The sequence below is a fragment of the Dromiciops gliroides genome, chromosome 6 (assembly GCF_019393635.1).
Source record: "Dromiciops gliroides isolate mDroGli1 chromosome 6, mDroGli1.pri, whole genome shotgun sequence".
NCBI classification, from domain to species: domain Eukaryota; kingdom Metazoa; phylum Chordata; class Mammalia; order Microbiotheria; family Microbiotheriidae; genus Dromiciops; species Dromiciops gliroides.
The window spans coordinates 205662138-205684118 of record NC_057866.1 but is presented as its reverse complement, the minus strand read 5'-3'; the positions used below and the strand labels follow the sequence as shown (position 1 = coordinate 205684118).

Here is a 21981-nt window from a genome sequence, read left to right as displayed (position 1 = left end):
GAAGAATTAAAGGGAGGAAATGCCCTTGTGTAATTTCTAGTTAATTCTGGAAATGCAAGCTTTTAGTTGAAAGAACATATGTTTTCAAGGACTTTAGCAGACATGGTATTTGCCTGTGGAGTGAGACTAGTATACTCCAGTCTCTAAATTCTGACTTCCCTATTAGGAAAGCGCTTGGTAGGGAACACTGATTCAGTTTCTATCATATATGCCAAGGGTGGTGCAGAATGAAAATGAGAAACAAATGGATTAATTATTCCCCTATATGGGAGGTGGGAATCAATGCATTACTTTTATTCCCTTTCATTTTTTTTTTTTTTTTTAGTAAGGCAATTGGGGTTAAGTGACTTGCCCAGGGTCACACAGCTAGTAAGTGTCAAGTGTCTGTGGCCGGATTTGAACTCAGGTCCTCCTGACTCCAGGGCTGGTGCTCCATCCACTGTGCCACCTAGATGTCCCCCCTTTCATTTTCTAAACACATGCACTTTTACGTAATGTAAATGTTCAGTATGAAATGAAAGAAAAAAAGATCACTTTCTTTTCACTATTGGAATCCAGGCTGAAGTAGTTTCAAACCTGAGGGGATACAGTGCCAAACTCTAAATTCCATCAACATTTCAACATGGTGCATGGGACACTGAAATGCTTTTACTTGCTGATGATTATTCAGTTAATTAAAAAAAGAAAGAGAAAGGGAAATCATAGATAAAATACACATAGATGCTTGAATTATGCATTGAATAAAGACTGTACCCGAAAAGAAGAAACACAGTCAGGAATTTTGGATCCTGGAATAGGCTGTCCTTTCTACTAAGGTTGAAACTTAGGAAGTAATTTTACCTCTTAGAGACTATTCAAATATTCTTCTTTTATCATGACTAACTCATCCTCTCAGCACCTTCTATCCATTACTTCTAGTTCTGCCTTCTGGGGCCATATAGAAAACAACAAACAAACAAACACCTTCTTCCATGTGACAGTATTCAAACACCGCACCCTCAAAGCCTTTTCTTGCTCAGTCTAAATGCCTTCAATTTCTTCAACTGATTCTCTTGTAAGAGTATTCAGGGGGCAGCTAGATGGTGCGGTGGATAAAGTACTGGCCTTGGGTTCAGGAGTACCTGAGTTCAAATCTGGCCTCATTGAACATTTACAACTTACTAGCTGTGTGACCCTGGGTAAGTCACTCAACCCTCATTGCCCTCCAAAAAAAAGAGTATTCAGTACTTTCACTATCTTGATTTGCTTCTCTGGATCCTCTGCAAATAATCAATCTTTTTTTTTTTTTTTTGGTGAGGCAATTGAGGTTAAGTGACTTGCCCAGGGTCACACAGCTAGTAAGTGTCAAGTGTCTGAGGTCAAATTTGAACTCAGGTCCTCCTGAATTCAGGGATGGTGCTGTATCCACTACACCACCTAGCTGCCCGATAATCAGTCTTCTTTACCAAAATGTTTCCAGTCCCTTCATCAACTTGATTGCCTTCTCTCTACATTTTCCAGCTTGCTGACATTCTTCCAGAAGGGCACCCTCCAGGAATGAGTTTAGTTTGGCATAAACTATTACCAATGAACCTATACTAGCACTTCATAATCGCCATTTCTCTCTTTAAGTGCTCACACAGTTCCTTTGATGATATAATCTACTTCTTAAATTATATTAATCTCTGATATTTAAAAAGATGGCAACTGACTGAAAATTTGGGTAAACTGATTAGTCATTTGGGAATTTAGGTATACCCTTTACTTAAATGATAGATTGACTTTTATTCCTAAGTATTAAAAGAACATGTCATATCGATTTATAGTCTTGCCATCACTCTGTATCTTGATATCATTGTACTGTTATGTCAGATATTTCACAGACAAAAAATGGTACCCTAATTGCACAGTAAATTCTGATTGATAATTTTATATAATAAGGCATGCTGGAGTTAGAGTGATAATAATTTACCTACTGATGAGATGGCAATTTAGGGTTAAACTTTATTTGGGGGCAATTTCTCTATCTGCTTTTTTCCAGTAGTAATACTTATGTTCACATGACTTTTTTCATTTTAGACCACTTTGTAATTATCTAGTGCACCACCTATCTCTGAGAAGTCAGTAGGTTTTATCTCAGTTTCAGGAATGTTTAAGCCTTGAATTTACCAGACCTCATAGGATGCCAACTCTGGTAGTATTTTTTGGTTGGAAAATAGAAAGAATCAGGAAAAGAAGTTGCTGGCTGTTATGGATGAGAAATCATCCATGAGGCATTTCTTATCACTGTTTAAGATAAGAAGCATCAAATCCCATGAAAATTACATTCACTTTTATATTATTAGAATTTTAAAATTTGTAATTCAAATACCACCCTGAACACAGTGTTTACTCCACTGCTCACTTCTTACTTCATTTTAAAAAAATAACTTATATGCATTGAAGATAAGTCTACTTACTTTATTTACAAAATAATATTCCAAGCATATAAAATACATTCTTTTTCCCTAACTTCAGTATGTGCACTGAGGCATAAGTTCCAAATGTTTGCAGGTGCAGATATTTGACAGATCATATTTGAATGTGCAATCAATCTAATTGTCACAAGTATATCTATCTGATTTTATAAGAGGGGATATGGAGAAGAGGATTTTTCTAAATATCACAGAGAAAGCATATAGGTCTTCTAAATAGCGATCCTTAAAATAAGTGCTGAGTATTTATAAGTAAAAGTAATACTTAGATTATTTACTATTTTTCTTTGCTTTACCAGACCAACTTTTAAAGCTCATGTTTTTCTGCAGTTCAGATGGCCCTGTACAGTCTCTTGAAAACACACTGTTGCCTGGGTCAATACTTAAGTGGTACCCTATTGATAAAGTTGGCAGCAGCATATTTTTAACAGCTCTTTTGCTTTTCTCGTCCTCCTTGTAATTTTTTGGTGCTATAGAAATGATGATACAGATAAAAATGAGGATGGGAAAAACTTAAATAATCAAACCTGACCGAAGAAGGGTTTTATTTTAACAAATGCTTGACTAGAAACGACAAAGAGATTCGAGATCTGAGGTAATTCCATTGCAACAGCCAATCGGCCTTTTTATCGTCTAGAAAATCGGGTGCTGCCAGTGGTCAATTGGTTGTCACTGTTATTTGCTTTCAGTTACAATGGTAGCTTGTTCACAGAAACTCAGAGTTGAAAGTGACCTCAGGGGGACACCTCCCCAATCTAATCATTACCTTGACAGAGTCCACTCCACAACATATCTGACATATGGCCAACTGATCTCTGCTCAGAGGGAACATTGAACAAGCAAAATGAAGTATATAATATGTTTCAATTCAGCTACATTTTCATTATAAATAGGCTAACTGAAAAGATGTCATGTATGTATGTATATATGTATGTCTGTGCATGGGGTGGCGGTAGCAGTTTTCTTCAAATATTTTAAGGCTTACTTAGCAAAAGGCCTATACTTGTTTGGGGTAGGAGGCAACGGGCAAAAGTTGTAGGCCTGGCAAATTTTGGTTTAAAATGAGGAAAAAAATCATCCCAAAAAACAAATGTGTGAGAAAACAAATTTAGAGTTGTAAATTAGAGATCATCTAGGACAACCCTTTCATTTTACAGATTAAAAACAAACAAAAGAGGGGCATCGAGATGGTGCAGTGGATAAAGCACCAGCCCTGGATTCAGGAGGACCTGAGCTCAAATCTGGCCTCAGACACTTGATGCTTACTAGCTATATGACCCTGGGCAAGTCACTTAACCCTCACTGCCCCACGAAAACAAACAAACAAAAAAAGAAATAATTGAAAAAAATCCCTGAAGGCCCCAGGCTGGAAGTTACAGCGATCTTTTAAACTTAACATGTTTAGAACTAAATTCATTATGTTTTCTCAAACCTTATCCTTTTTTAAACTTCCTTACTTCTTCTGAACATACAAGTATCCAAAGTTCATAGCCTTAACGTCGTCTTGGACTCCTCATTCTTACTCTCCACATAACCGACCAGTTATCCAATTGTGTTCTTTCTACCTTCACAACACCTCTTGCATCTAACACCTTCTCTCTGCTCATACAACTTTCATTTTAGATTAAGTACCCATAACCTCTCCCTAAGAGGACTGAAACAGCCTCCCAACTGGTTTTCCTGTACCAAGTCTCTTATCACTTCATCATATTCTATACAATGATGCCAAAGTGTTTTTCCATAAGCAAGGCCTACTTAGTGAACAACAGTGGCCTTCTATTATCTCCAGAATAAAATAGAAACACCTCTGGTTAGCTTTTAGAGCCCTACCTAATCTGGCTTCAACGGACCTTTCTAGGTGCCTCTCCCACACAATGCACACCAGCCAAATGGGTCTTTGCTTGCTTTCTTTGTGTTTTATTCAGTGGGTATAGCATGTACCTAGAATGTGCTCTCTCCTTACCTTTACCTCATAGATTCTCTCTCTCTCTTTTAAGATTTTTGTGTGTGTGTGGGGGGGGCAGATAGGTGGCACAGTGGATAGAGCACCAGCCCTGGAGTCAGGACCACCTGAGTTCAAATCCGGCCTCAGACACTTGACACTTACTAGCTGTGTGACCTTGGGCAAGTCGCTTAACTGTGTGACCTTAGGCAAGTCGCTTAACCCCAATTTCCGCCCCCCCCAAAAAAAAGATTTTGGTGGGAGGAGATGAACTCTGAAGATTCTTGAATTTGGAAGGCCTTCCCTGACCCCTCCAGTTGCAAGTACAAGTTCCACCCTCTGAATTTGGTTTCTGTACCATTAATTAGCCCCTGTCACATACTACTTTGTATTTTTAAATTTCTTTTCTCCCCAACTCGACTGAAAGATTTCTGAGAGTGAGGAGTCTATCATACACATCTCTGTAGTATCTACATTTCCACATTTCCTAGCACATAGAAGGCATTAAATATATATATGTATACATACATGCATACATATATATAAAACGTTATCTAACCAAACTGTCCTAAATAGTTACTTCATAAGGAATCTGTGTAAAGTTACAATATTCTTAACACTTTTCGACATTTCCCAAGTATGAAAAACAAACAAATAAATACAAGTTTTCTTACTACTTGTGTTATTTTGGGGTAGGGAGCTCTAATTAAAATTTAGCTAACTGGGAAGAATTTTTAACAAAGGAACAGAAATGCCACAAACATATGACCTTGCAAAGCAAAAGGAAGAGAATCTATGAATATCTGAAATTCTAAAACTTTCAAATGCTATTAATAAAGACATCAAAATTCTGTTGAAAATACTTTGCATATCTAATGTTCTTACCAAAACATGCATTTCAAGCAGAAGTTGTAAGGGTTTTAAATCACAGATTTTCACAGCATTTCCTTCCGGCAGCTGATGAAAATTGGATAATATACAATCAGAACACTTTTTCTACACATTTTAAATTGATTGAAAAATAGAAACAGATTTAGCATTAAAAAAAAAAAACACCACATTTGCAACTGTTATGAAAAATGGTCTGATCTGATTTAGGGAATATTAGGTCTAGGAACTTTGAGGCTGACAGTGTTCTGGGGGATGTTTTAAAACAGCGGGAACTTGTTACCGCACCCATGATGCCAAGGTCGTTGCAAAATAGACACCATTGGCTAACAGCTTGAACCTACAGCAAGTACCTACCACAAAAGAAATCCTTTCACTTGGTGAAGAGTATCTTCGGTGTTTAATTTTGAGGGGGGACATTTCTATGTTAGGACAAATTATTCTGGCTCTGAATCTATATTCCTATGATTTATTGAATGTTTCTAAATTTGATATAATGGGGGAAAGTGGACAATTTTTTTTTTCAATAATAGGACCAGGGACAAAATGAACAGCATGAAGGCCAATTATATAGGTTGTAAAAATTCAACACTGAAACCTCAAGTCTCTCTATTGACTCAGTGTGTTATCAACACAGTAACTGACAAACCGCCATATAGCTATTCTAGTTAACAACATGAGTTAAATTGAAGGTAGGTGAGGGCAACTGGGGCCTATCTTTCCAACACCACCTTTAATAAAGTGGTAAGGAAGAGAAAAAGGAAACAGAGCACACTCCCTTTTGGGGACAATACTTGTTTTACAATTTTTTTAAAAGTCTTGCTTTTGATTTCTTTATTCCTCAACTTTCAGGAAATATGTATTTAATAATTACTCATTGTTGGATCTCTGTGACTGTCCATGGATCATTGAACTGGAGCTGGAAAGGACACAAGAGTTTATCTAATACAATCTTCTCATTTTAAAGAGGAAACTGAGGCCCACAGACGTTTTATTACTTGCCCATTGGTGGCACAGGTAATAAGGATTAGAGACAGGATTTGAATTAGGACCTTTAAATCCAAGAGTGAGTTTTATCACCACTTTGTCATCCTGTGTCCATAAAATAAATGACTGCTTCATGAAGATTAAAGAGTTCTTAAATGTGTGTAAAAGAAGTTAATTATTCTGATGAAGGACTTAGTTGCTTTCACAGACTGTTAGAAATGGAAGGGCCTTATATATATATATATGTATATATATGTATATATTTATATGTATATACATACACACACATACATATACATACATATATATACATACACACATACATACATATACATATATACACACACATATATACACATATATACATATATGTGTGTATATGTGTATTGTATCTATATCTATCTATCTCTATCTCTATCTCTATCTCTATCTCTATCTCTATCTCTATCTCTATCTCTATCTCTATCTCTATCTCTATCTCTATCTCTATCTCTATCTCTAGTCCAAGAAGAAGTTACAGAATCAGAGGCCTGGAGAGGGGATATGATTTACTCAAGTTTACATAATCAAACTTGGGGCAACTTGAGGACTCACCCTTGGATCCCTTGAAAACTACTCCAGACTTTCCTGCTTTTAAATCATTCTGCCTCCCCGTCAATGCACAGAGTAAAAAGGGGGAAGAGAGGGCAAATTATGTAACAGATAAAAATGACGATGGTCCTTTAATTTTTAGGGTTCATCTGGTAATTACAACATGGGGGGCAATTTAATGTTAATAGTTTATGAATATATTAATTTATGAAATTAATTTATTGAATATGTATATATTCAAAAGGAGAAATTAAGTAAAATGATATATTTCCTTACTATAAGCCATGATCACCAAAAAACAATAAGCATGACAATACAGTTCTCTGAGACAATCTTAATGACCTCTCCTAAAAATGTATAGTTCTACTACATAGTATAATTAGAAAAATTACCTAGATGTATTATTTTTAAAAGATAGTGACCAAAACAAATGTACCAAATTTCTCTGTTGCTTTTCTTACTATGAAGATAAATTCTATCATCCTTGACTAGTTTTACACAACTACTTATAAACCATAAACAACCACTTAAAGAACCAGACCCATGTAATAATACCATGTGATCTCCACAGGGAGTTTTCATATACTCTCTTATAGACTTTCAGAACTAACTGATCTTTCCCCCATTTTCTATTAGAAGGAACTTTCAATAGTCTATTTGCTTATTCCTATTCCTCAGTGCATTTTCTAGGTGCCATGACAAGCATGGTTCTTTCATACACAATATAATAGAAAGGGATGCAAAAATTCCTCATTTTAAATTCTGGTATATATTGGAACCAAATTTGTGGAGAGACAAATTTTTTTTTGGTTTTAGGTTAGCAGAGAAAGCCAGTGTAAAATTATTGTTCTTTATCTTTTAAACACCTAATTGTTAAGGGGATAATCAGTGTTCTGAACAGCAAGGTGGGAGTCAGAAAAACATGAGTTCAAATCTAGCCTCAAACAGTTACTCTGGGCAAGACTTTTGGCCCTGTTTTCCTCACTTTCCTCATCTGTAAAATGAGCTGGAGAAGGGAATGGCCAACCAGTCTAGTATCTTTGCTAAGAAAATCCCGAATGGGGTCACAAAGTGTCAGACATGCGGGCAGCTAGGTGGCGCAGTGGATAAAGCACCGGCCCTGGATTCAGGAGGACCTGAGTTCAAATCCAGCCTCAGATACTTGACACTTACTAGCTGTGTGACCCTGGGCAAGTCACTTAACCCCCATTGCCCCACAAAAACAGACTAACAAAACAAACAAAAACAAAAACAAAGTGTCAGACATGACTGAAATGACCGAAAAACCACCACCAATGTTCTATTTATCTATCATTACACTTCTGGAATATCATCTAAGAAAGAGAAGTAAATGGGATTCATCTCTGGAATTAGACATGAGGTTGGCAAGCAAAGGTTTTTTTAAAGTGGACAAACCTTTAAGACAGGGATCATTTATTTCTTTTTGTCACTTCCTCTGTGCACAGGACCATGTTTTGAGCATTCTTGCTTTTTAATGATTATTTACTGAATCAGAAATGAGTTCAATCCAGCAAGCATTAAAAAAATGGATGAGATCAGGTCAACAGTGATCTATTGCAAATTACTTAGAAAAGGGTGGAGGCAGTCTTCACACTGCTTACATAGAACGAGTGACAATCTTGAACATTATAACATATTACATAAGGAGCTAACAGTTACCAGATACTGGTAACAAGTAAGAAGGCTAGAAGTATTTCAATTAATGGAAAAAACTAGAGAATGGAGCAGAAATGGTTGTGTGTGTGTGCTGCTACAGTATACACAAAATATCTGCCTAGAGTTCTGAAGTCTTTAAAAATTCATTTGTACTATGGTGATATCAGAATATACTATTTTTCTCCTGATTCTATTCACTTCACTCCCCATCTGTTCATACAAATCTTCTCAGGTTTCTCTAAATCCATCCTTTTTGTCATTTATTATAGAAAATTTATATTAATATGTCATAATTTGTTAAGTCATTGCCTGATTGATAGACATGTTGTTAGTCTGCAGTTCTTTGGCACCTCAAAAAACGCTCCTATAAATATTTTTGTACATTTTTTTTTCCTGTATCGCTTGTCTCTTTGAAGGTACAAGCTGAGTAAATACAATTTACTTTTTCAAAATAGAAATATCCAGGTATAACCTAGAGAATTTTTTGACACTCAGCAAACCACTGACTTCCTATTTGGTTGCCTATGAAGCCTCCCAACAGTAAGGGAACAACAACAATAACAACAACAACAAACAACTACTCACATTTATATAATGTTTCACAAGGGTTCATGGTCCAAAATGAATGAAATACTCCTTATTAGTAAAAAGCCTTGGTAATGGTTATTCTGCACTGTTTATGCTCTTATTAGTTTATAATATATTGACATTCAGAGACATTCAGGTGGCATAAAACTGGACTCAAAGTCAGGAAGATAAGATCAAATTCTTCCCCGAACTCACTGGTTCTGTGACCCTGGACAAATCATTTAAGCTTTTCTTGCTAGTTCTCTCATAGATAAAATGGATATGATAACTACTTACTTCCCCAAGCTACATTTAACAATCACTAGAGATAGATTTACAGATGTAATCTGTAAAACATTTTGCAATCTTTAAAGTGCATATAACATGCTACTTCTCATTCTTCTTTGTAAATCAACCTCCCATGAATTTGGTCAGTATGACTGAATACTTCCCAGAATGATTTTCATGAATGAATTGATATATTGAGTTTCTAAACTCACAAAGCTAAGAACTTGATCTTAGTCAAGGTGAATTCACAGTTTCCTTTACCCTATAAGCCCCAGACTAAAACAGTCAGTCAAATTTACTTTTACTTTGCTAGAGAAAGAACTTTTTTTCCTCATCCCAAATTAACCCAGATTTTTTTTTAAATAGTAGGTCAGGCCAACAATTTTTTTTTTTTGGTGGGGCAATGAGTGTTAAGTGACTTGCCCAGGGTCATACAGCTAGTAAGTGTCAAGTGTCTGAGGCTGGATTTGAACTCAGGTCCTCCTGAATCCAGGGCCAGTGCTTTATCCACTACACCACATAGCTGCCTCCGGTCAGGCCAACAAATTTGAAATATACAGTTGTCACTGTATACACCAATAATTCTCAATCTTTTAAAACTTATCATTGATAGTTTGATTTGACAATGAATCTGTCCTCCTTTTCCTCAAAAGAATGGCATAACATATATCCATTTTTAAAATTCTCTATTTGGAAGGGTTTGATACTGCCATGAAAATTTTCTTAAGATAACTACGGACTCTGAGCTGAGTAGAAAACATGGTTTGGTATTAATGTTGTAGATTTTTTCTTCTTGGTATTTTAAGTCCATAAAATTAAGGAACCATTAAAAATATTGACTAAAGGCAAGATCCCTAAGTGTACTTTACAAATAATATATTTATAGATAAAAATAGCAAGTTTTCAGAAAAATGTAGTTCTTATAGAGAAAATATGGAGCCAATTAGTTGTTCTCCGTTACACTCCTAACAGTATGAAGGCCAGTGGGAAGTAAAGAAATCACTGAGGAGCAAAAGGAACACAGTTGGTAGAGACCCAAATCCTTTCTCATCTGCTACAAAACCAGTCCTATAACATGTGCCTTACTGAACTAAGGGACTAAATTGTTTAGGTTCAGCAACCAAGGGCTTAATTATTCTTTCTAAAAAAAAGGACTGAAATTTGGGATGGCTAGAAACAGGAAACTATTGAGTCATACATCAAAGATCCTACTCTCAAGCATTTTCTCTTGCACAAAGAATTTTCATACACATTAGTCCATTTCTCACAACTTTGTGAGAAGGGTAGAATTATGTTTTATAGATGAGGAAACTGAGTCCCAGAGAGATCAAGTGACTTGTCCAAAATCAAAGGGCTGGAACTTGAACCCCATAACTTTTCAGCTCCATCTTCTATGACCTACTCATACTTCCTCTTTTAAGAATCTCATTAGATTTCCTAAATAGATGATAGGGCCCTCTCCAGGAAGTACAGTTGAATAAAAAAGGTAATAGGACCAGCTATTTATTTAACAATTCATAAAGTGATTTATTCAAGTTATTTCATTTTATTCTTACAACAATGATGGAAAGTAGACACCATGTGTAGTACTTTCTACTTTGCTGGTAAGTCTCTGAGTCTCTAGGACTTAATATTCATTTGAGGAGGGTGCAGAGCCAAGATGCCAGATGAAAGGCAGTGATTTGCCTGAGCTCTCTCCAAGACCCAACCAAAAACTTCAAATAGTGGCATAAGACAATTCTTGGAGCAACAGAAGCCACAAAAAGACAGGGAGAAATCATTTTCCAGCCAAAGACAACTTGAAAGGTCAGCAGGAAAGGTCTGTTGTACCAATATGAGAGTGGAGCACAGACCCAAGCCCAGCACAGCCCCAACCACAGGCACGGCAAACCAGGAACAGGCCTTGGTAGCCTCTGAATCATCATCAGCAGCAACTGCTTCTGGAATTCAGTTCACAGAGAGTAAGGGGATCATACAATTGTCCAGAAGGAAATTACAGGGATCTCTTTGCCAACACTAAGGCAGGACCCTGTTCTTTTGTCTATACTGGGATCCAGGTCACAGTCTTGGGTGGAAGTCTCAGGCAGGGGAGGAACACAAGCTCTCTGGAGCTTGTGGCTACAGTAGAGTGGGATTCTGTTCATAGTTTCAGGGTAGAAAAGCAGGCCTATGGTTGCTTGCAGGCCATAGCACAGACCAGGATAGTAGTAAACATACCCCTCCTTAAATCATACCATCTTGGAAGAACTAAAAACTTAAAAATTCCTAGACATATCTCTGAAAACAGCTATACAAACCCTCAGAAGCTGGGGACAGTGCACCCCCCAACCTGGAAGCAGTACCTCACGTTAACAAAGAGATAAAAGTCAAGAAAAAGTCTGGGAAAATGACCAAACAAAAAAAAAATGCTGACTGTAGAAAGTTTCAATGGTGAGAAGGATCAAAATATACTCTCAGAAGAAGATAAAAAAGTCAAAGATCCTACAACCAAAGCTACCAAAAAAAAAAAAATGAACTGCTCTCAGGTCATAGAAGGGCTCAAAAAGGACTTTGAAAATAAAGTAAGAGAGGTAGAGGAAAAAATGGAAAGAGAAATGAAAGTGAAGCAGGAAAATCAACAGCTTGGTAAAGGAGAGACAAAAAACCACTGAAGAAAATAACACCTTAAAAAACAGACTAAGCCAAATGGCAAAAGAGGTACAAAAAGCCAATGAGGAAAAGAATGGTTGAAAAGCCAAATTGGACAAATCAAAAAGGAGGAACAAAAGCTCTCTGAAAAAAAATAACTCTTTAAAAATTAGGATTGAGCAAATGGAAGCTAATGACTTTATGAGAAATCAGGAAACAATAAAGCAAAACCAAAAGAATGAAAAAAATAGAAGGCAATATAAAAGATCGCATTGGAAAAACAACTGATTTAGAAAATAGATCAAGGAGAGATGATATGAAAATTATTGGACTACCTGAAAGCCATGATCAATTAAAGAGCCAAGACATTATCTTCCAGGAAATTGTCAGGAAAAATTACCCTGATATTCTAGAATGAGAAGGTAAAATAGAAATTGAAAGAATCCACTGATCACCTTATGAAAAAGATCCTAAAAGGAAAACTCCTAGGTATATTAGAGTCAAACTCCAGAGCTCCAAGATCAAGGAGAAATTATTGCAAGCAACCAGAAAGAAACAATTCAAGTATTGTGGAGCCACAGTCAGGATAACACAAGATTTAGCATCTTCTATATTATAGATTGGAGGTCTTGGAATATGATATTCTAGAGGGCAAAGGAACTGAAATTACAACCAAGAATCAGCAACCCAGCAAAATAGCGTATAATCCTTCAGAGGAAAAAATAGGAATTCCATGAAAGAGAGGACTTTCAGGCATTCTTGATGAAAAGAACTGAGGTTAACAGAAAATTTGACTTTCAAATACAAGACTCTAGAGAAGCATAAAAAGGTAAACAGGAAAAAAAATCATAAGGGATAATGAAAAGTTAAACTGTTTACATTCCTACATAGGAAGATGATACTTGTAACTCATAAGAACTTTGTCATTATTAGGGCAGGTGGATGGAGTATATTTAGACAAAGGGCACAGGTGTGAATTGAATATAAAGGGACAATATCTAAAAAAAAATTAAGAGGTGAGAATTAAATGAATTGAGAGAAAGGGAAAGGGAAGGGTGGAATGGAGTAAAGTATCTCATATAAAAGAAAAAGTTTATACGGTAGAGGGGAAGATGGGGGAGGTGCTGGGGAGTGAGTGAACCTTGCTCTCATCAGAATTGTCTCAAAGAGGGAATAACATACACACTCAATTGGGTATAGTAATCTATCTTACCCTGCAGGAAAGTAGGAGGGGAAAGGGATAAGAGGGGGAGGGGGGTTGGTGACAGAAGGAAGGTAGACTGGGGGAAGGGGCAGTCAGAAGCAAAACACTTTCAAGGAGGGACAGGGTGAAAGGCGAGAGAATAGAGTACATGTCATGGGGAGAGAATAGGGAGGAGAGAAATAAAATTATTAGTAATAACTGTGAAGTTTTTTGAAGCAAGTTTTTCTGACAAAAGCCTCATTTCTCAAACACATAGAGAACTGAGTCAAATTTGTTAAAATAAGAGCAATTCCCCAACTGATAAATGATCAAAAGATATGAAGAGGAGCAGCTAGGTAGTACATTGGATAAAGCACCAGCCCTGGATTCAGGAGAAACTGAGTTCAAATCTGGCCTCAGACACTTGGCACTTACTAGCTGTGTGACCCTGGGCAAGTTACTTAACCCTCATTGCCCTGCAAAAAAAAAAAAAAAAAGGTATAAAGTTTTCAGATGAAATAATCAAAGCTATCTACAGCCATACGAAAAAAAATGCTCTAATTCACTATTGATCAGAAAGATGCAAGTCAAAACAATTCTGGGGTACTACCTCATACTTATTGGATTGGACAGTAGGACAGCAGGGGAAAATGACAAATGTTGTAAGAAATATGGGCAAAATGAGACATTAATGCCCTATTGGTGGAGTTGTAAACTGATTCAAACATTCTATAGAGCTATTTGGAGCTATGGTCAAAGGACTATAAAACCATGCATGTTCTTTGGCCTAGTAATACCACTAATATGTCGCTATCCAAGAGATAAGAGACAAAAAAGTTAAAGGACCTATATGTACAAAAAATATTTATGGCTGCCCTTTTCTGTTGGAAAGAATTTGAGATTGAGGAGATGTCCATCAATTGGGGAATGGCTGAACAAATTATGAGATGAGATTATGATGGAACACTATTGTGCTCTAAGAAATGATGAGCAGGATGCTCTCACAAAAACCTGGAAAGACTTACATGAGCTGATGCAAAGTGAAATGTACTGTATACAAACAGCAATATTGTAAGATGATAAGTAATGAATGATTTAGCTAGCCTAAGCAACCCAATGATCCAAGACAACTGAGTTATGAAAAATGTGATCCATCTCCAGAAAAAGAACTGATAGTGTCGGAATACATATTGAAGCATTTTTTTTAGTTTCTTTTTCTTGAGTTTTTTGTTTGTTTTCTTTCACAACCTAATATGGAAATGTTTTGCATTACTGCACAAGTATAAATTATATAGAATTGTTTGAGTTCTTAAGGAGAGGTTTTAGGAGGGGGGAAGAGAATTTGTAAAACAAAGTTATTAAATGGACATTAAAAATTGTTTTTACATGTAATTGGGGAAAATACAATTCTAAATAAATGTAAAAAATATACATCTGATTCTGCTTTCAGATCTTCTTGGCAACTGATATAATCTTATTTCTATAATAGCTCTTACCTCACAGGTTTGTTGTAAAGATCAACTGAGATAACCCTTGTAAAGGGCTGTAGAAACTGCAAGGTACTAGATAAATGTTAACTATTATTACTTTTACCATTTCTAATTTTATACCATAGTCTATAGGAGAAGAAAAGAGAATGCAAAGTAGTGAATACAGGGATGTAAATCAACAAGACCGTGGTTCAAGTTTGACAATCACATGTTGTCTGACATTGCTCAAGTCATTTAATATCTCAATATTCCAAGCCAACTTATTAAGATGGACATCAATGGAGGGAGTTCTACACTGGGACCTCTTTACCCCAAAGAAATCACAAGTACAGATCAAATTTGTGTGAAAGATTCCATTTAGCTTTCTGCTGATATAAATATATGTCTGCCCTACGTTTTGGGTTTTTTTTTTTCTGTTTTGGTGAGAAGTCTTATGTTAATCATCAAAATACTAAATCAAGTACAAAAGAGAAAAACATCATGCTGTAATTGTAAAAGACAGTTGTCATAAAGGGTTGACATGGTAAATGCCTGTGTTAATCCTAGGCAGGCTATAATTTATTAACAAAAGCCATGGGGGTTGGGGAAGGGGAAAGAGCAGAGTGCTTAATCAGCAGTGACCCTCAATTAAAACAGGTGATGTTTGCTGGGTTAAAGAATAACAGAAATCCAACTCCAATTATCTGCCAAATCATCTGGTAAAGCAGCTGTTACACAAATAGAAAACCTTGGCCTTTCTGCTAAATCTCTCAATTTTGTCTGTACTTTTATGTCAACTATTTTTTTTTAAGCCCATAATTCCTTCCAGACGTATTTTTAAATGAATTGCACCATTTCAGCATGAAGGGAAAAAGAACCCCCCCCCAAAATCATCAATTAGGTGCTGTTAAAATGTTGACATCCATTTTCATGAGCTTTTCTCTACTGACTTCCTCTAAGCAACTTTAGACACTTTTAATGAAGACTTAAGTTCCAACTCAAAACAGATCCAAAGAGCATTAGCTTTGGGACTGTTTTTAGATTTCCAAAAGCGTACTGTGCTTACCAAAATGGTGCTGTTTCCCTCAGACAATTTTGTTGGTATTTGTTCATTAGCGTGGGCCAAGCAGAGAGATTGGCTGAGTCCCAGGCCTGGAAAAATAAGCAAACAAAAGAAAGGTAAATTTATTTCTATTATTCTTATATTTCTTGATCACATTCTTTGCATTTATAGGAGAAAGTGGCAGAGTTAATCACTGTGCAGCAATAAGCTAACACAAAGTCAATAGATTTATGCTGTAATGATATGCTAATGGAGATGAAGGTTCCTGGAGTTTGGGCCTACACTAAATGCTATGAACACAGATAATTTTTCACAATGAGGATATTAAATCACTAAATCAAGTCAATAATTTCCCTTGCTAGTTTAACCACAGTCAAGCTTATGGAGACTGTTTTTGGTCTTCCCTTAAGATGTAACGCAAGCACTGATTTTATGTCCCCATAATGACACATAGTACTTAATGACATACACATATGTACTGAAGAAATACTTTTTGATGGCTGGCAACTCATTCTTTTTGTTGTTGTGAGAATTTTACCTGGAGAAAATTACTTTTAAAAAATCGCTGTTCTAAAGTGTCTGCAAGAACTAAGAATGTTTAGCAGTTGTTAATAGTCAACTTAATTTTCCTCTTTCAGTTATTTGGAACACAGGCAGCAGGGGAAAAACTACATGGGCTTTCCCTCCATTGAGAACCAAATTCTTCAACTCTTATTCTGTAGACATTACCTTTAGATGTTAGAGTCTGAATTTCTTCTCTTGGACAATAACTTCCTACGGTACTCACACTTCAGTAGGATCATATCCTCTCCCCTTGTGACTCCTTTTATTGAAGGGTGAAGAACTTCGTTTGAAAAGAATGCCCAGGCCAGCTAGCTCTTCATTTCCCCCTCAGACATACTCCCAAGCTCCTTGAAGACAGGTACTACCTTTTTTTCTTTTTTCTATTTGTATTGCCTTCACAATGTCAGGCACATAGTAGGAGCTTAATAAATGTTTGTTGCCTAATTATCCCTTCACCGTTTCCTCATTCCTATTCAATTTTCTTTTTTTAACTTATAACATCTAGTTGCTTCTTATCATTAATAAAATAATAAACCTTTATTTAATTTATTATTATTATTTTTGATGGGGCAATGAGAGTTAAGTCACCTGCCCAGGGTCACACAGCTATTAAGTGTCAAGTGTCTGATCCTGGATCTAAATTCAGGTCCTCCTGAATCAAGGGCCAGTGCTTTATCCACTGTGCCACCCAGCTGTCCAATAAACCTTTATTAAACACCTGTTTTGCGCCAGGCACTGTGCTAAGCACCGAGGTACAAAAAGAGACAAAAGTAATGATCTTACAGTCTGATAGGCAATACAACATGCAAAGAAACATTCAAAAAGCATCCTATATACAGGATAAATAGGAAGTAAATAAGAGAGGTAAGCCACCAGAATTGAGAGGGGTGGGGGAAGACTTTCAGGAGGGATTTTAGCTGGGCCTTAAAGGAAGCTAGAAAAGTCAGAAGGTGGAGCAGAGGAGGGAGAACTTTCCAGGCATAGGGGACATCCAGAAGAAAATGCCCTGAATTGAGAAATGAAGGAAGGATCTTGTTAGTATCACTTGATCAAGGTGAGGTGTAAGAAGACTGGAGAGGTAGGAGGGGGCCAGGTTACAAAAGGCTTTGTTTGTTTTTGTTGGTTTTTTTTTGCGGGGCAATGAGGGTTAAGTGACTTGCCCAGGGTCACACAGCTAGTAAGTGTCAAGTGTCTGAGGCCTCATTTGAACTCAGGTCCTCCTGAATCCACAGCTGGTGTTTTATCCACTGAGCCACCTAGCTACCCCCTACAAAATTCTTTGAGTGCCAAATAGAGCAGTTTATATTGAATCATGAAAACCGTAAGAAGTTGCTGGAGTTTATTGAGTGGAGGGTGGAAAGGAGGTGATATGCTTGGACCTGCATGCTAGGAAAGTCACTTCAGTAGCCTGAGGGAAGATGGGATAGAGTGGAGGAGAAGCTTGAGACAGGCAGACAATCCAAGCAGGAGATGTAAGGTTGGAGGTTAGTGAAGAATTTGGGACCAGATAGGCAGATTTGAGAATTATCAGCACTGAGATGGTTATTAAATCCATGTGAGCTGATGCGATCATCAAGTGAAGAGTAGAGAGAGAAAAGAGTATAGAACCCTGAGGATCGCCTGTGGTTAGAAGCCATGACCTGGAAGAGGATACAGCAAAGGAGATAAGTTAGAAAAGTAGGGGGCAAACTGGGAGAGAGCAGGGTCCTGAAAATCTAAAGATAAGAGTGTATCAAGGAGGAGGGAGAGTGATCTAGACTGGTAAAGACTGCAAAGGGGGCCTGGAGAATGAGGACAGAGAAAAAACCATTGGACTTGGCAAGTAAGAGATTTATGTGGATTAGAATTTGGGGTCGTCCCAAAAGAATCACAAGACTCAGTGACTCAGTTTTCCAGGTTTTATTGCAATACTGTGACTGAACACAGGGAGAAAACCAAAAAAGTGGAAAGGTATCTCTCTCGAACAGGGAAAGAAAGGACAATTATATTTATAGTATGGATAAATTGATTATCAGTCTCATAATAATCTCTACCTTAGGGAGGTACAGGGGAGGGCTTATCCTAATTTGGACTTCCTGGGGTCCTAAGCCAACCCCTGAGGTGGATATCTTTTTCAGTGGAGGTGTATTTTGGGGGTTTACACATCATAAGGTGAATCTGGGGACAAATTTGGCCTTTTATGCATGTGTCTCTTTCTGGTTCTCATGCTTAGTTTCAAAACATCTTCATTTATCATTTATTCCTAGTTTGAGTTTCTATAGCCTATGAATGTATCATTGTTATAGTCTTAGGCCTTCATGGCCTCTCTCCCTCTGTTCCTGTTATGAGTACTGATGACTGTGGGTATGAGAACCTAGCATCCTGACTTGTAAGTTATCCATCAACTGGGGTCTGAATCCCTCTTAGAGCTCATATCTGAATTAGAGCTTGGGTATTAGGTTTTTCTGTTAGCCCCTTTTTTGTCTCCTACATCAAGATCATTAGTAATATCAGCAAGGATAGTTTCAATGGAATGATAAGGTAGTAAGTCAAATTTTATGGGGTTAAGGAAGAGAGTGAGAGGAGGTAAAGTGGAGGTGCTATTGTATGTAAACTCTAGGTGTTTAGCTACATAGGGTAGAGGACATAAAGGATGATAGAAGGGATTGAAGGATATAGTGAGTACTTTTTCAGCATAGGAGAAGCCATAGGCATGTTTGTAGGCAGGAGAAAATGAACTAGTGACAGGAAGAGCCTGAAAATAAGTGAAAGAACAGGGATTACAAAGGGGCAATCTGTTGGAGGAGATGAGTTGGAATAGAATCACTTGAACATGTAGAGGGGTTAGCCTTGGTAAGGAGTAAGGCCCCTTCATTATATGATACAGGGGTGAAGGAAGAAAGTGGAAGAAGACACCTGGATGATAGGAGATGAGGAAGTGAGGAGATGAGGGAATTCATAAAGAATTGCCCTCAATTTTTTCCTCTAAGATATGGGGTAAGTTTTTCAGCTGAGAGTCGGGGGAGAGGGAGCCATGGGAGGTTTGAAAAAAGATAAAAAGGTTTGGAAGAGCCAATGTGGAGAGAGGAATAGTGAGTTGATAAGGGAGGTGTAGTAGAATTGCCTAGCATCAGTGAGGATGCAGCAACAGTCACATGATTTCAGTCAGCAGCATGTGTGTAGGAGGGAAGGCAGTGTAATGATGAGAGTGATTCAAGGCTGAGGCCTGGCAGGGCATCCTCTGTGATATGATAAGGGAATGAGGGATTCAGGAGAAGAGGACAGGGTAGAGTTGACTGGGTTCACCCAAGGGGTCAAGATGGGAAAAAGAGGAGAGAGTATTTAGTATAGGGAGATGACCTGGAAAAAAAAATTTCAGGAATCAAGGGATTGAAGGTTTTGGTATGGATCTAAAGGAATGCAGAAGGCTGAGTGAAAAGTCAGTAGATTATGGTTACACAGGGAGATTTCAGAATTTTTAAACACAGAGGTGATACCTTTGGGGGTGATGGAAAGATCAAGGGTGTGAACCACCTTGTGTGTGGCTGAGGTGGGTTGGAGGAGTGCATGATGGAAAATGAGTTTGTTAAGTAACATCTCAATCTATCATCCCTATTTTGGCTTCACAAGTAGCCTTATCAAACCTGAACCTCATGGTTAGCTATTTTAATGATATACTCACTACTTTCCTACAATTTCTTGAGCTTTTTTTGATATCTTCACCCTTTACCACATTTATCTTATTAAGGATGCCTAACTGCTGGTAAAGTCAGGTGGTGCAGGGGATAGAGCAGTCTAGAATCAGAAAGATCTGAGTTCGGATCTGGCTTCAGACACTTACTAGCTGGTTGACTCTGGACAAGTCACTTAACACCTATTTTAGTTACTCATCTGCAAATTGAGGATACAATGGAGTAGGAAATGGAAAAACTACTTCAGTATCTTTGCCAAGAAAACCCCATGTCCATGGAGTCATGCAAAGTTGGATAGAAATCATTGGCTGAACAACAAAACAACCCCTTGATAGTACTTAAAAATCACCTTTTTTTTTTTTATTCCAACTCCAAGGACCCTGGAAAAGTCATGAAACAGTGATGATTGGAAAGACTAAAAATACAGTGTGGGGCTTTATCTAGGCGCATGCTTCATTTTTTAAAAATCTCTGTCTCTTTGTTGTAATTGGCACAGTTACTGTTCTAAATTGTACCTTTTCCATTCAAGCCTTTGACATTGTCCTTTGAAACCTTTATTCTCAGTTATATTATCACCTACTTTAGCAAAAAAAACCCAACCCCACCCAATGTGAACTCCTGACATTTTCCTACCCATCTAAGAAATTCTTATCCAGCTCTACCTCCATATCTTTCCTTTTGTCTCTCAGGAATGCATACTGTTTCTCTTCTTCAAGCCTAATCCTTAAACTCCTGATCCTACCCCTTTTCACTCTCTCTTAACCTTCTATTATTATTCCTGATCTCTCATGCATATTCAACTTTTTTTTTCTCTCTCTAAGGGCTCCTTACCCCCTCCTCCACATGGGAATATATTCTCATGTCCCATAATTTTCCTTAACTAGGCTATGTCCTCAGTTTACCATCCTATCTTTCAACTTTTTAAAATTATACAACAGGATGTCTATTGTCTTTTCTTGACCAACTCTTTCTTTGTAAAATGGATTCCACTGGCACCATGATCACAAAAATACCTTCTCAAATGGCATTTGTGATCATAGCCTCATATTCCTTTTTTACCTCCTCTGGAGTAAGTAAAAGTGTCGATCCATTTCTCTTCCTTAAAACTCTTGACTTTATGCCAAAGAGTTATTCTGGTTCTTGAGATTCTACCTCTTCCTTATTCCCTCTCTGATTCCTTTGGAGATTATATGGAGTGCAATTTGGAATTCTGAATGGATTATATTCATCAGTGGCATGTCTGGATCAATCAGTTATTAAGAATTTATTAAGCACCTTTTATTAGGCAAGCCCTGTGCTAGACACACGGAATACAACAAATAAATGAATGAATGAATGGGTAAACAAACAAATAAACAAAGGAATGAATGAATAAAAAGACTATGAATTTAAGGGGGTTAGTTAGAGTCTACTAGGGAGAATCATGAGCATATGTAAATATACACAGAACACAAACACATATACATATAGAATACAAACAAAATACACTGTCCTAAAAGTTTCAGTGCAGTTTTAAAATTTAATAATTACAAAAGCAATCATGCTATAGGCTTATAAAAATGGCAACTGAAAGGTTAAATATCTACAATTCTAAAAATATTAGTGTGCTCCTTATTACAATCCAACATAATCACTATCTTCAGGTAGTGAGTTTGGTGTTTTCATCTCCATTTTAGAGTGGAGAAAACTGAAGCAAATAGATGTAGGTGACTTGCTCAATATTATAAAACCAGTAGAGTCTGAGGGCATGTTTGAATGCAGGTCTTCCTGACTCCAGGCTCAGAGTTCTATCCACTGTGCCACCTACCTATATTTTAGGAAGACGATTATATTGTAATCCAGAGAATGATCTTTAGGATGAAGATCGCCTGAAGGAATTACATTGTTTAGTCTGGAGAAGAGAAGACTGAAATGGGAAGTATATTCACTTTTAATTCAATGAATGTTGTTAAACATTACTTAAGCTTAAAGTAGTATTGTTTTAGGTGCTCAGGAAGAAAAATGGTATCA

General features: G+C 37.1%; 1 protein-coding gene across 1 annotated transcript in view; it reads right to left on the bottom strand.

Annotated features, from left to right (window-relative positions):
* Window positions 1-21981, bottom strand: part of TENM3 (teneurin transmembrane protein 3) — a 1675137-nt gene that overhangs the window by 1161980 nt on the left and 491176 nt on the right. The window contains exon 3 of the mRNA XM_043970124.1: window positions 15740-15825. The gene's annotated coding sequence lies outside the window, so the exon portion shown is untranslated. The remainder of the gene's footprint in view (window positions 1-15739; window positions 15826-21981) is intronic.